General features: G+C 34.7%; 1 non-coding gene across 1 annotated transcript; it reads right to left on the reverse strand.

Moving 5' to 3' along the window:
* Positions 1–1,924: 1,924 nt before the first annotated feature.
* Positions 1,925–1,998, reverse strand: TRNAV-CAC (transfer RNA valine (anticodon CAC)). Its single transcript has one exon. It is a non-coding gene; the product is annotated as a tRNA-Val (tRNA).
* Positions 1,999–13,794: the final 11,796 nt, after the last annotated feature.

Raw genomic sequence — 13,794 nt, forward strand, 5'->3', positions numbered from 1 at the left:
TTTTGAGGAAGGATGTGATGCGGTATGGTCCGTTAGTCATGTAACTGGAAAAAATTACTGTTGTGTCTACATTTCTATAGAAGAAAATTGAAAAACCTATCTACTTGTTAATTGGACCCAAATAGACTAATTCGTATTCTCTGATTTCACATATCTGTTATTTGTGTCTACATTTCTAGAGAAGAAAATCGGAAGACTTATCTACTAGTTAATTGGGCACGAATAAACTAATTCGCATTCTTTGACTTAACATATCTGTTATTTCAAGACATAGTAAATTAGATGATTTTACAAGTAGCTCAATGCATAGGTTTTATTTAAATAAAGAAAATTTATGTAATAGCTGTTTTGTAAATCGTTGGATCAATGCAATTGCCTGGGCTTTCAACAAAAAAATATATTAAAAATATATGAAAAGTCTACTCTCTTGTTAACTATATAATAAAGAGTGATGCTAACATCGTTCAAGAAATTTCGTTTATATACCTCTTGGTCAACATATATAGATTTATCTTCTTTTATTTTTCCGAGCTGAATAAGATATATAAAGGCAAGTATATATAAAGGCAAGTACTTGAAATATATATGATTTTGCCCAGATAAACAAAATCATTAATTAGAATAATATTAAAACCTGTGCCAAGTAGACACGGTAACTTTGTATGCAGAAAAAAAAAAGGTTCAGACAGTGCGGTACCCTATCGCGTAGAATGAAATTACATCGTCACTCTCATAATCTAAATAGGTACCGAAATATTTTTAGATCAGCTGGGAGTTATTTTCTCTTTTGCTGTAACACAGAGATGCTCATCCAACATATCACCAGTAGAAAAGTTTCCGGTTAAACAAAGAGATAATTAAAATTTTCAGATGTTATCACGACTATTAAAAATTGAATGGCTGATATAAAATTGGATCCTCTGGGACACCTGGAATTAACTGGAATTTGGTCTAATAAGAATTAAAGTCTGTGTTTCATTTTAGGTAAAATGCCAGTCGAAAAACAGAACGGATCTGATAAATTTCCAACGAATCCACAAATTGAACGGATGCAAGCAAATTTTACGAGTGATACCAGATTACCAGTGTTAAACCGCAATCATTTACAGAGAGTATATGTAAAAAAAGTTTCATAAAGTTGATAGAGAAGCCAACAAGAGAAACTAACGGAGAGATACAAAGGAAAAAAAAAAAAAAAAAGTAGACTTCCCTAGTTTATTTGACAACAGAAAGCTAACCTGACTTTTTACAAAGTAGGGAAGTCTACTTTTTTTTCTCAAATTTGTGAGTTGATTCATGTAAATTCTCAAATTTGTGAGTTGATTCATGTAAATTCTCAATTTGTGAGTTTATTTGAATTGGTATATATATATAAATTTGAGAATTTACATGAATCAACTCACAAATTGAACAGATGCCAGAAAATTTTACAAAGTATACCAGTATTACACGGCAATCATTTATAAATTTTATGAAGTTTTTACCAGTATTAATTATTTGCATTATAATAAAATATATATTTTCAAACTATAACCATATTGTATTATATTATATATGAATCATGAACTTTATGTGCATCGTCAAAGTATATTTTGTTGCTATTTTACAGACTGCATTAAAGTTTAGGTAATTAATCCCCAATTAAAGCATTATTACAAAAAGTAAAAGCGAGTGAATAGCACATTAGCACCACCCTCAAGTCGAAGAACTACTTTGTATTGAATGAATAAATAAAAAATAGTTGTCTTCATCTAGCTTAATGGAATTTCCCAGTTTACAATTGGCTCTAGTGAAGAAGCGAGAAGAAAGAGAGAGAAACAAGCGGAGTCTTTTTCGTGAAAACCATCTTTTATAAAATACAGAAAGAATCAAATAATAGATGCAGCAATATACTTTGAACCTGTCGAACTTGTAAAACGAAATTTGTCTGAGCCCGGGTTCGAACCGGGGACCTCTAGTGTGTGAGACTAGCGTGATAACCAACTACACCACCCAGACTTGTTGTTATAAATTGCATTTTTTAGGTATCTTACAAATACACATATTGTTGGACTGCAAATGCACTGTTATGGTACTAAACTGCTATAGATTACTGTGAGTGTTTCAACCTTCTACCTATATATATTTTTTTTTCTAAACAATCTACAGACGATAAATATATTCTTACTAATATTCAATTTTGTCCTGTACAAAACGAAAAAGAAAATTTTGTAACATCAGATATGAGGGAGAGGAGGCCAGAAGGGCATTCAATGGGCATCCAGCCAAAATATGTCTGATACCTAATTACAGCCATCTGATTCACGTTGAGATTTGCATGCACAATTTAAATTTACGGGACGACTAAGATTATTGTATATTTAAATTTACTTAGACGGTTTAAAATGGACATAAAACAGATTTCCGTCCGATACCCGTTGAAAACCTCCCGCTTTATAATAGAATTCTAATAAAAAAAATCTAAGGGAGGCTGGACTGGTAACAGAAATGCCAGTTCTGCAATATAAATAAGGATGTAAATCACTTATTTCTAAATTGTCATCAAGCTCAGAAAATATGATTTTGGTTGGGTTAGAGTCAAAATTTCTTTTTAAATTGGCATATTTGTACTTATATCTTTTATTTTGCAGCTAATCTCACTAATATACAACAATTAGGTTTTCTAGTCATCTTTAGTGCGGTTTGTTGGACAATTTGAAAAAATAGATATGAATTATGCTTTCAATCTACTACAAGCAAAATATATAGTTAGGTCTATCATATTACTCACAGTTTCTGTTGTTGAATATTAATCAGAGAACATGGAGAAGAGAATTAAGGAACAAAGACTGGTTGCCTGATAAGGTCATGTAGCACTCCAGATGCCTTTTGAGAGTGATGCTGGTTCTCCATCTGAGTAAAGATGGAAGGAAGTATATTTTGTTGTTGGTCCCAAAGGCACTTAGAGGGGGATATTGTATTTTTAAAACTTTTAATCTAAGTTATAATTTTCTAGTGTGTCTTATAGTTATTCTTGACGAAAATTAGAATAACTTTGTCCTAAACTAAAATATAAAATAAATAATAGAGTTTAGAGACACTTGACACGAGAATTGTTTACGGAGTTCGGCACTAATGCCTACGTCTCCGGGGCTCGCGACCTTCGAGATGGCGTGCCTTTCTTTATTCAATGAGAAATGAATACAAGGTGAAACCGATGAGCCATTACAAGGCAAACTTTGCTGTAAACCAAGTTTAGGGAGCCTCTAGGGTTTTTGATGAATTCCTTTTAATTATCTCAATACATATTTATGGTACTCATGTCTACTCGCATACGGCTTTCTGTTACTATAGCATACGGCCCCGTATACGGTACTATCACTACCGCATACTGTATAGACCACCCCGCAGAGCAGAGCCACATACTGATACTGTTATTCCTTACAGATGCTTGGGTTCAGTTCTATGCATATTTGAAATGTTCTCCGACTCTAAGGTCAGCTTGTGGGGAACAATTCATATTATCACAGGATATAATATAATTAAATCACTCACACCAACCTAATTAATTATATTCCCCTATTACTCGCTAAGTAATAATCCTAAACCCTATTCATTACAAGTAATAAATAAATTCCTAATTAAACCTCGAGATGCTATCTAATCTATATCCTACCAAGGGAGCCCACTAGGTTCTAACCCTAGTCTTTGAACCGCTGCCAAGCCTCATTACCCGAAGTGTTTAAAGTACTTACTTGTTTCCCCTCTCATATTGAGGTACAATGACTTAACACCTATTGATATGTGGATGACATTGACATATAGTAGACAGAACTATGTATGTAATGACACATTTCAATAACATTCTAAGTATAACGAAATCTAAAATAGACATAAAAGAAAAATAAATATTATAGTAAAAAGATAAATTATAATTCATTACATCCATCCATAGAGAGGAGGAGTTTAGCTACTCAAAACCATGACAAAATAAAAGAAAGACATAACCTAGAACACCTCTTCCTTGGATGACTCCTTCTTCTTCTGCCTTGGACTTCGAGCGCCTCTTCTTCTACAAACTCCAAAAAGTTACACGCAATATTATGTTCTAAACTATGGACTTACACAACTAAAATATGCACACCAATTCCTATTACATGAGTGGTTTATATAGTTTTCCTAAGAGGTATGGAGTCATGGAGATTATTGGAGAACATGGGTGCCAAATATAGCTTTTCATGCTATATTTGGAGCGCTAAAAATAGACTTCAATGCGTAGCAAGGCCTGCTACATCTTGAGATTCATCCTTTAGAAGGTTACTGTCCAACGGCTGAGATTTCATCCAAACTAGACATTACGGCATAGGCATTTATACTGCATGTGGTATAGGTTATGCCGTAAGGCTATGTACTTAGCCGAATTTCAGTGAATTTTACAATACTCTATATTTTGCACTTCGTGTGAGGTGTTTGCATACTCCATGTGTTGCCCTATTTTGACGCATCCTTCATAATCGGCCTAAATATGACATTTTTGCTCCGTTTTTGGCCTAAATTCGCAACTTTCTCCAAAACCTGCCAAAATAGCCTAAAAACACATTTGCGGTGAATAATTCGAAAAAATGGGTACATTGCATATGCTTTTTCACAATTTTCCATACTAAAAAATAGTAATTTTCACAATATGTTTTCGCGTTATCAACAACCCTAATATAACACTCCAATTAAAGGTGTTTGGAGCACTCTAGTAGTGTCTCCAGATGACAAGATAATATGCCATTTACAACTCTAATCAAACACTCCAATTGAATGTGTTTGGACCACTCTAGTAGTGTCTCCAGATGGCAATATAATAGGACATTTACAACCCTAATACAACACTCCAATTGAAGGTGTTTGAAGCACTCTAGTAATGTCTCCAGATAGCGAGATAATAGGGCATTTACAACCCTAAAACAACACTCCAATTTAAGGTGTTTGGAACACTATAGTAGTGTCTCTAGATGACAACATAATAGGGCATTTACAACCCTAATACAACATTCTAATTTAAGTTATTAAGAGCACTCTAGTCATGTCTCTATATGGCAAGATAAAATGGCGTTTACAAACCTAATACAACACTCTATTTGAAGTTGTTTGGAGCACTCGAGTAGTGTCTCCAGATGGCAAGATAATAGGGCATTTACAACCCTAATACAACACTCTAATTGAAGGTGTTTGAAGCACTATAGTAGTGACTCTATATAGAAAGATAATATGGCAGTTGCAATCCTAATACAACACATCAATCAAAGGAGTTTGGAGCACTTTAGTAGTGTCTTCATATGGCAAGATAAAATGACGTTTACAACCCTAATACAACACTCTAATTGAAGGTGTTTGGAGCACTCGAGTAGTATCTCCAGATGACAAGATAATGGGGCATTTAAAACCATAATACAACATTCTAATTGAAGGTGTTTGGAGCACTCTAGTAGTGACTCTATATAGCAATCCTAATACAACACTCCAATTGAAGGTGTTTAGAGCACTTTAGTAGTGTCTCTAGATGGAAATATAATCCTAATACAACACTCTAATTGAAGGTATTATGAGCACTCTAGTCATGTCTCTATATGGCAAGATAAAAGAGCGTTTACAACCCTAATACAACATTCCAATTGAATGTGTTTTGAGCACTCGAGTAGTGTTTCCAGATGGCAAGATAATATGGCATTTACAACCCTAATACAAGACTCCAATTGAAGGTGTTTGGAGCACTTTAGTAATATCTCCAGATGGCAAGATAATAGGGCATTTACAACCCTAAAACAACACTCTAATTTAAAGTGTTTGGAGCACTCTAGTACTGTCTCTAGATGGCAAGATAATAGGGCATTTAAAACCCTAATACAACACTCTAATTGAAGGTATTATGAGCACTCTAGTCATGTCTCTATATGGCAAGATAAAAGAGCGTTTACAACCCTAATACAACACTCCAATTTGGAGCACTCGAGTAGTGTCTCCAGATGGTAAAATAATATGTCATTTACAAATCTAATACAACACTCCAATTGAAGGTATTTAGAGCACTCTAGTAGTTGTTGCAAACATTTGACTACAAAACAAGAATAAATCGGATAATAATAATATAAAATATATATAATGAAACTTTATTTCTCGGATCGTGCGAAGCACTGTCCTTAAGCGAATTCTATCTATACCGTGCAAGATTTGGAACTGCCACCAAAATAATTTGGGTTTGCTACCTTTTGGGGCACGACCTCGGAAGCAACTGACGATAACTCCTCGATATCCAACAATTTATTGAATAATGATATATATATAGAGATGGGCTATGGTGCATTGCAATGCATGGAGGGGTTTGTGCATTGGACCATAAATTTAAAATTCAAAATTTAAATGGTTGATCCAAACCGTTCATCTTGTTCTCCATATTAATATGTGCTTGGAGACCAAATTTTACATTTTTATGATTTTTTTTACTATTTATTAAGTATTTTACAAAATTGTTGATCCAACGGTGGCTGCTAATTTTACTGTTTTGTTAAGCCACCGTTGGATCAACAATTTTGTAAAATACTTAATAAATAGTAAAAAAATTCAGAAAAATGTAAAATTTGGTCTCCAAGCACATATTAATATGGAGAACAAGATGAACGGTTTGGATCGATCATTTGGATTTTGAATTTTAGATTTATGGTCCAATGCACAAACCCCTCCATGCATTGCAATGCACCATAGCCCATCTCTCTCTCTATATATATATATAGAGTGGGGCTAAAATGAGCCATGGCTTATTGCGTGTTGGTGAGCCATGGCTCATTTTAGCCATTTTGAAAATTCAAACAACCGATCCGAAGCTTTCATCTTGTTCTCCTTATTGAAATGTGCTTGGAGACCAAATTTTACATTTTTTTACTATTTATTAAGCAATTTTGAAAATCGCTGATGCGATGGAAAATTTGGTTAATAAATAGTTAATAAATAGTAATTTTCAAAAATAGTTAATAAATAGTAAAAAAAAATTCAAAAAAATGTAAAATTTGGTCTCCAAGCACATTGCAATATGGAGATCACATCTAACGGTTCAGATCGGTCATTTGAACTTTCAAAATGAAAATATAGCGTGGAGTACAAATGCTTGATGAGCCATGGCTCACCCAAGTAAACCCCCCCTCTCTCTCTCTCTCTCTCTCTATATATATATAAATAAAACTCAAAATTTAGAGTCAACAATTGATATCGGAAGCAAAGTTTGGTCAAATATTGTGGCTTCAAGAAAAGTCATTATAACTAAGTCGGCATTAGCTAAGTCGGTACATGTGTTGAATAGAAAATTAAGGAAATATCTAGAGCATGGTATAACCGACATTAGATGCTTATAAATAGAAGATAGCTCTAAGTGTCAAATAATTTTATACATACTATGTATAAAATTCTTCCTCCACTATTTATATTTCCAAACCATATACAATATATGTATATATAGGCTAAAATGAGTCATGGCTTATTGCGCGTTGATGAGCCATGGCTCATTTTAGTCATTTTGAAAATTCAAACAACCGATTCAAACCGTTCATCTTGTTCTCCGTATTGAAATGTGCTTGGAGACCAAATTTTACATTTTTTTGAAATTTTTTTACTATTTATTAAGCAATTTTAAAAATCGCTAATCCGATGGTCCAGAAAACTTTACCGTTTTGTACTGTTCACAGCAAAACAACAATTTTCAAAAATACTTAATAAATAGTAAAAAAATTCCAAAAAATATAAAATTTGGTCTCCAAGTACATTTCAATATGGATTAAATATCTAACGGTTCGGATCGGTTGTTTGGATTTTCTATCTATCTATCTATCTATATATATATATATATATATATATAGAGTACGGCTAACGCGCTTCCTCTAGCATATGGGCCGAAATGCTTCCGGTGAAAATTTGAAATTTCAAAATCCAAAAAGTCGATCTGAACCGTTCATCTTCTTCTCCATATTAATATCTGCTTGGAGACCAAATTTTACATTTTTCTGAAATTTTTTACTATTTATTAAGCCACTTTGAAAATTGCTGATCCAACGGTGGCTTACCAAATAGTAAAAATCAGAAGCTACCGTTGGATCAGCGATTTTCAAAATGGCTTAATAAATAGTAAAAAATTTCAGAAAAATGTAAAATTTGGTCTCCAAGCAGATATTAATATGGAGAAGAAGATGAACGGTTCAGATCGACTTTTTGGATTTTGAAATTTCAACTTTCCACCGGAAGCATTTCGGCCCATATGCTAGAGGAAGCGCGTTAGCCGTACTCTATATATATATATATATATATATATATATATATATATATATATATATATATATATATATATGAGGAGGGATCAAGTTACAACACTTGAAAGTTACAACATCATTTTTTTTCATTTTCAAAGTCCAAATCGTCGATCCAAACCATTAGATATTCAATCTATATTAAAATGTGCTTACAGACCAAATTTTACATTTTTTGAAATTTTTTTGCTATTTATTAAGATGGGTACAAAATTGCTGTTTTTTAATGGTGCAGAATTTTAATAAAAACAGCGATTTTGTACCCATCTTAATAAATAGCAAAAAAATTTCAAAAAATGTAAAATTTGGTCTGTAAGCACATTTTAATATAGATTGAATATCTAACGGTTTGGATCGACGATTTGGACTTTGAAAATGAAAAAAAATGATGTTGTAACTTTGTTGTAACTTTCAAGTGTTGTAACTTGATCCCTCCTCTATATATATATATATATATATATATATATATATATATATATATATAGGCTAATGTGCTTTCGGTAGCATATGGGCTGAAATACACACGGTCCAAATTTGAAATTTCAAAATTCAAAAAGTCGATCTGAACCGTTCATCTTGTTCTCCATATTAATATGTACTTGGAGACCAAATTTTACATTTTTCTGAATTTTTTTACTATTTATTAAGCCACTTTGAAAATTGCTGATCTAACGGTGGCTGCTGATTTTAATGTTTTGTTAAGCCATCGTTGGATCAACAATTTTGTAAAATACTTAATAAATAGTAAAAAAATTCAGAAAGATGTAAAATTTGGTCTCCAAGCACATATTAATATGGAGAACAAGATGAACGGTTTGGATCGGCCATTTGAATTTTGAATTTTAGATTTATGGTCCAATGCACAAACCCCTCCATGCATTGCAATGCACCATAGCCCATCTCTCTCTCTCTCTCTCTCTCTCTCTCTCTCTCTCTCTCTCTCTCTCTCTATATATATATATATATATATAATTACATAAATATCTAACAGTAGTGACTCTATATAGCAAGATAATAGGACAGTTACAAACCAAATACAACATTCCAATTGAAGGTGTTTGGAGAACTCTAGTAGTGTCTCCAGATGGCAATAATAGGGCATTTACAACCCTAATATAACACTCCAATTGAAGGTGTTTGAAGCACTCTAGTAGTGTCTCAAGATGACAAGATAACAAGGCATTTACAACCCTAATACAGGATTCCAATTGAAGGTGTTTGACGTACTCTAGCTGTGTCTCTAGATGGCAAGATAATAGGACATTTACAATCCTAATACAACACTCCAATTGAAGGTGTTTGGAGCACCCTAGTTGTGATTCCATATGGCAAAATAAAAGGGTGTTTACAACCCTAATACAACACTTCAATTGAAAGTGTTTGAAGCACTCAAGTAGTGACTTTCTATAGAAAGATAATAGGGCAGTTGCAACCTTAATACAACACTCTAATTGAAGGTGTTTGGAGCACTCAAGTAGTGTCTCCATATGGTAAGATAATAGGGCATTTACAACCCTAATGCGACACTCCAATTGAAGGCGTTTGGAGCATTCTAGTGTTGTCTCAAGATGGCAAGATAATAGGGCATTTACAACCCTAAAACAACACTAAAATTGAAGGTGTTTGGAGCACTCGTGTAATGTCTCCGAATAGCAAGATAATAAAGCATTTACAACCCTAATACAACACCCCAATTGAAGGTCTTTGGAGCACTCTAGTTGTGTCTCTAGATGGTAAGATAATAGGGCAGTTGCAACTCTAATATAACACTCCAATTGAAGGTGTTTGGAGCACTATAGTAGTGTCTCTAGATAGCAAGATAATAGGGCATTTACAACCCTTATAGAACAATCAAATTGAAGGTCCTTGGAGCACACTAGTAATGTTTCTAGATGGCAAGATAATATGGCATTTACAACCCTAAAACAACACTCCAATTTAAGGTGTTAGGAGCACTCTAGTAGTGTTTCTAGATGGCAAGATAATAGGGCATTTCTAACCCTAATACAACGCTCTAATTGAAGGTGTTTTGAGCACTATAGTACGGTCTCTATATGGCAAGATAAAAGGGTGTTTACAACCCTAATACAACACTCAAGATGAAGGTGTTTGGAGCACACTAGTAGTGATTATGTATAGCAAGATAATAGGGCATTTACAACCCAAATTCAACACTTCAATTGAAGGCGTTTCGAGCACTTTAGTAATGTCTCCAGATGGCAAGATAATATGGCATTTACAATCCTAAAACAACACTCTAATTGAAGGTGTTTGGAGTACTCCAGTAGTGTCTCCAAATTAAAAGATAATAGGACATTTACTACCCAAATATTACACTCCAATTCAGATGTTTGGAGCACTTGAGTAGTGTCTCAAATGACAAGATAATAGGGCAGTTGCAACCCTAATACAACACTCCAATTGAAGGTGTTTAGAGCACTCTAGTAGTGTCTCCATATGGCAAGATAAAGAGGCGTTTACAACCCAAATACAAAACTCGAATTGAAGTTGTTTGGTGCAAGCGAGTAGTGTCTCTGGATGGCAGGAAAAAATGGTATTTACTGCAATACTCCAATTGAAGGTGTTTGGAGCACTCTAGTAGTGTCTCTAGATGACAAGATAATATGGCATTTACAACCCTAATACAACACCTATATTGAAGGTGTTTGGCGCACTCTCGTTGTGTCTCTTGATGGCAAAATAATAGGCCATTTACAACACTAATACAACATTTCAATTGAAGGTGTTTGGAGCACTCTAGTTGTGTCTCTAGATGGAAAGATAATGGGGCATTTACAACTCACTTTGGCTGTCTCTAGATGGCAAGATAATAAGGCATTTACAGCCCTAATAGCACACTCCAATTGAAGGCGTTTTGAGCACTCTAGTAATGTCTCCAGATGGCAAGATAATAGGGCATTTACAACCCTAAAACAACACTCCAATTGAAGGTGTTTGGAGCACTCGAGTAGTGTATCAAATGGCAAGATAATAGGGAATTTACAACCCTAATACAACACTCCAATTGAAGGTGTTTGACGCACTCTAGTAGTGTCTCCATATAGCAAGATAAAGGGGCGTTTAAAACCCCAATACAACACTCCAATTAAAGTTGTTTGGAGCACTCAAGTAGTGTCTCCAAATGGGAAACTAATCAGGCATTTACAACCCTAATACAACACTCAAATTGAACGTGTTTGGAGCACTCTTGTAGTGACTCTAAATAGAAAGGTAATAGGGCAGTTGCAACCCTATTACAACACTGCAATTGAAGGTGTTTGGAGCACTGAAGTAGTGTTTCCAGATAACAAGATAATAGGACATTTACAACCCTTATAGAACAATCCAATTGAAGGTCTTTGGAGCACTCTAGTAGTGTCTCCAGTTGGCAAGATAATATGACATTTACAACCCTAAAACAACACTCCAATTGATGGTGTTTGGAGCACTCGAGTAGTGTCTCAAATGGCAAGTTAATAGGGAATTTACAACCCTAATACAACACTCCAATTGAAGGTGTTTGATGCACTCTAATAGTGTCTCCATATGGCAAGATAAAGGGGACGTTTACAACCCTAATACAACACTCTAATTGAAGTTGTGTGGAGCACTCAAGTAGTGTCTCCAGATGGCAAGATAATTAGGGATTTACTATAGAAAGGTAATAGGGAAGTTGCAACCCTAATACAACAATCCAATTGAAGGTGTTTGGAGCAATCTAGTTGGGTCTCCAGATGGCAAGATAATATGACATTTACAACCTGAATACAACACTCGAATTGAAGGTGTTTGGCGCACTCTAGTAATGTCTCCAGATGGCAAGATAATTGGGTATTTATAACCCTAAAACAACACTCTAATTGAAGGTGTTTGGAGCACTTTAGTAGTGTCTCCAAATGACAAGATAATATGGCATTTACTACCCGAATAAAAAATTCCAATTGAACCAGTTCGGAGCACTGTAGTAATGTCCCCAGATGGCAAAATCATATGACATTTACAACCCTTAAACAACACTCTCATTTAAGGTGTTTGGAGCACTCTAGTAATGCCTCTAGATGGAAAGATGGGCATTTACAACCTTAATACAAGACTCGTATGTGTTTGGAGTACTCTAGTACTGTCTTCATATGGCATGATAATAGGGCATTTACAACCCTAATAGGACATTCCAATTGAAGGTGTTTTGTAGCACCTTAGTAATATCTCCAGATGGAAAGATAATAGGGCAGTTGCAACCCTAATACAACAATTCAATTGAAGGTATTTGGAGCAATCTAGTTGTGTCTCCAGATGGCAAGATAATATGACATTTACAACCTGAATACAACACTCGAATTGAAAGTGTTTGGAGAACTCTAGTAGTGACTTTATATAGAAACATAATAGGGCAGTTGGAACTCTAATGCAACAATCCAATTGAACGCGTTTGGAGCACTCTAGTTGTGTCTCTAGATGGCAAGATAATTGGGTATTTACAACCCGAATACAACACTCCAATTGAAGGTGTTTGGCGCACTCTAGTAATGTCTCCAGATGGTAAGATAATAGGGCATTTATAACCCTAAAACAACACTCCAATTGAAGGTATTTGCAGCACTCTAGTAGTGTCTCCAAATGGCAAGATAATATGGTATTTGCAACCCTAATGCGACATTCCAATTGAACCTTTGTGGAGCAGTTTAGTAATGTCTTGAGATGGAAAAATTATAGGGCATTTACAACCATAAAACAACACTCACATTTAAGGTGTTTCGAGCTCTCTAGTAGTGCCTCTAGATGGAATGATAATAGGGCATTTACAACCCCAATACGTCACTCCAATTGAATGTGTTTGGAGCACTAGAGTTGTCTCCAGATGGCAAGATAATTGGGCATTTACAACCCTAATACAACACTCCAATTAAAGGTATTTGGAGCACTTTAGAAGTGACTCTATATAACAAGATAATAGGACAGTTGCAACCCTAATACAACACTGCAATTGAAGGTGTTTGGAGCACTGAAGTAGTGTCTCCAGATAGCAAGATAATAGGACATTTACAACCCTTATAGAACAATCCAATTGAAGGTCTTTGGAGCACTCTAGTAGTGTCTCCAGATGGCAAGATAATATGGCATTTACAACCCTAAAACAACACTCCAATTGATGGTGTTTGGAGCACTCGAGTAGTGTCTCAAATGGCAAGTTAACAGGGAATTTACAACCCTAATACAACACTCCAATTGATGGTGTTTGGAGCACTCTAGTAGTGTCTCTGGATGGCTAGAAAAAAGGGTGTGTACAACCCTAATACAACGCCCCAATTGATGGTGTTTGGAGTACTCTAGTAGTGTCTCCAGATGGCAAGATAAATAGGACATTTACAACCCTAATAGAACACTCAAATTGAAGCTTTTTGCAGCACTCTAGTAGTGTCCTCCAGATGACAAGATAATAGGGCCTTTACAACCCTAATACAACACTCCAATTAAA

This window comes from Carex rostrata, chromosome 31, assembly GCF_964058835.1.
Source record: "Carex rostrata chromosome 31, lpCarRost1.2, whole genome shotgun sequence".
Classification (NCBI taxonomy): domain Eukaryota; kingdom Viridiplantae; phylum Streptophyta; class Magnoliopsida; order Poales; family Cyperaceae; genus Carex; species Carex rostrata.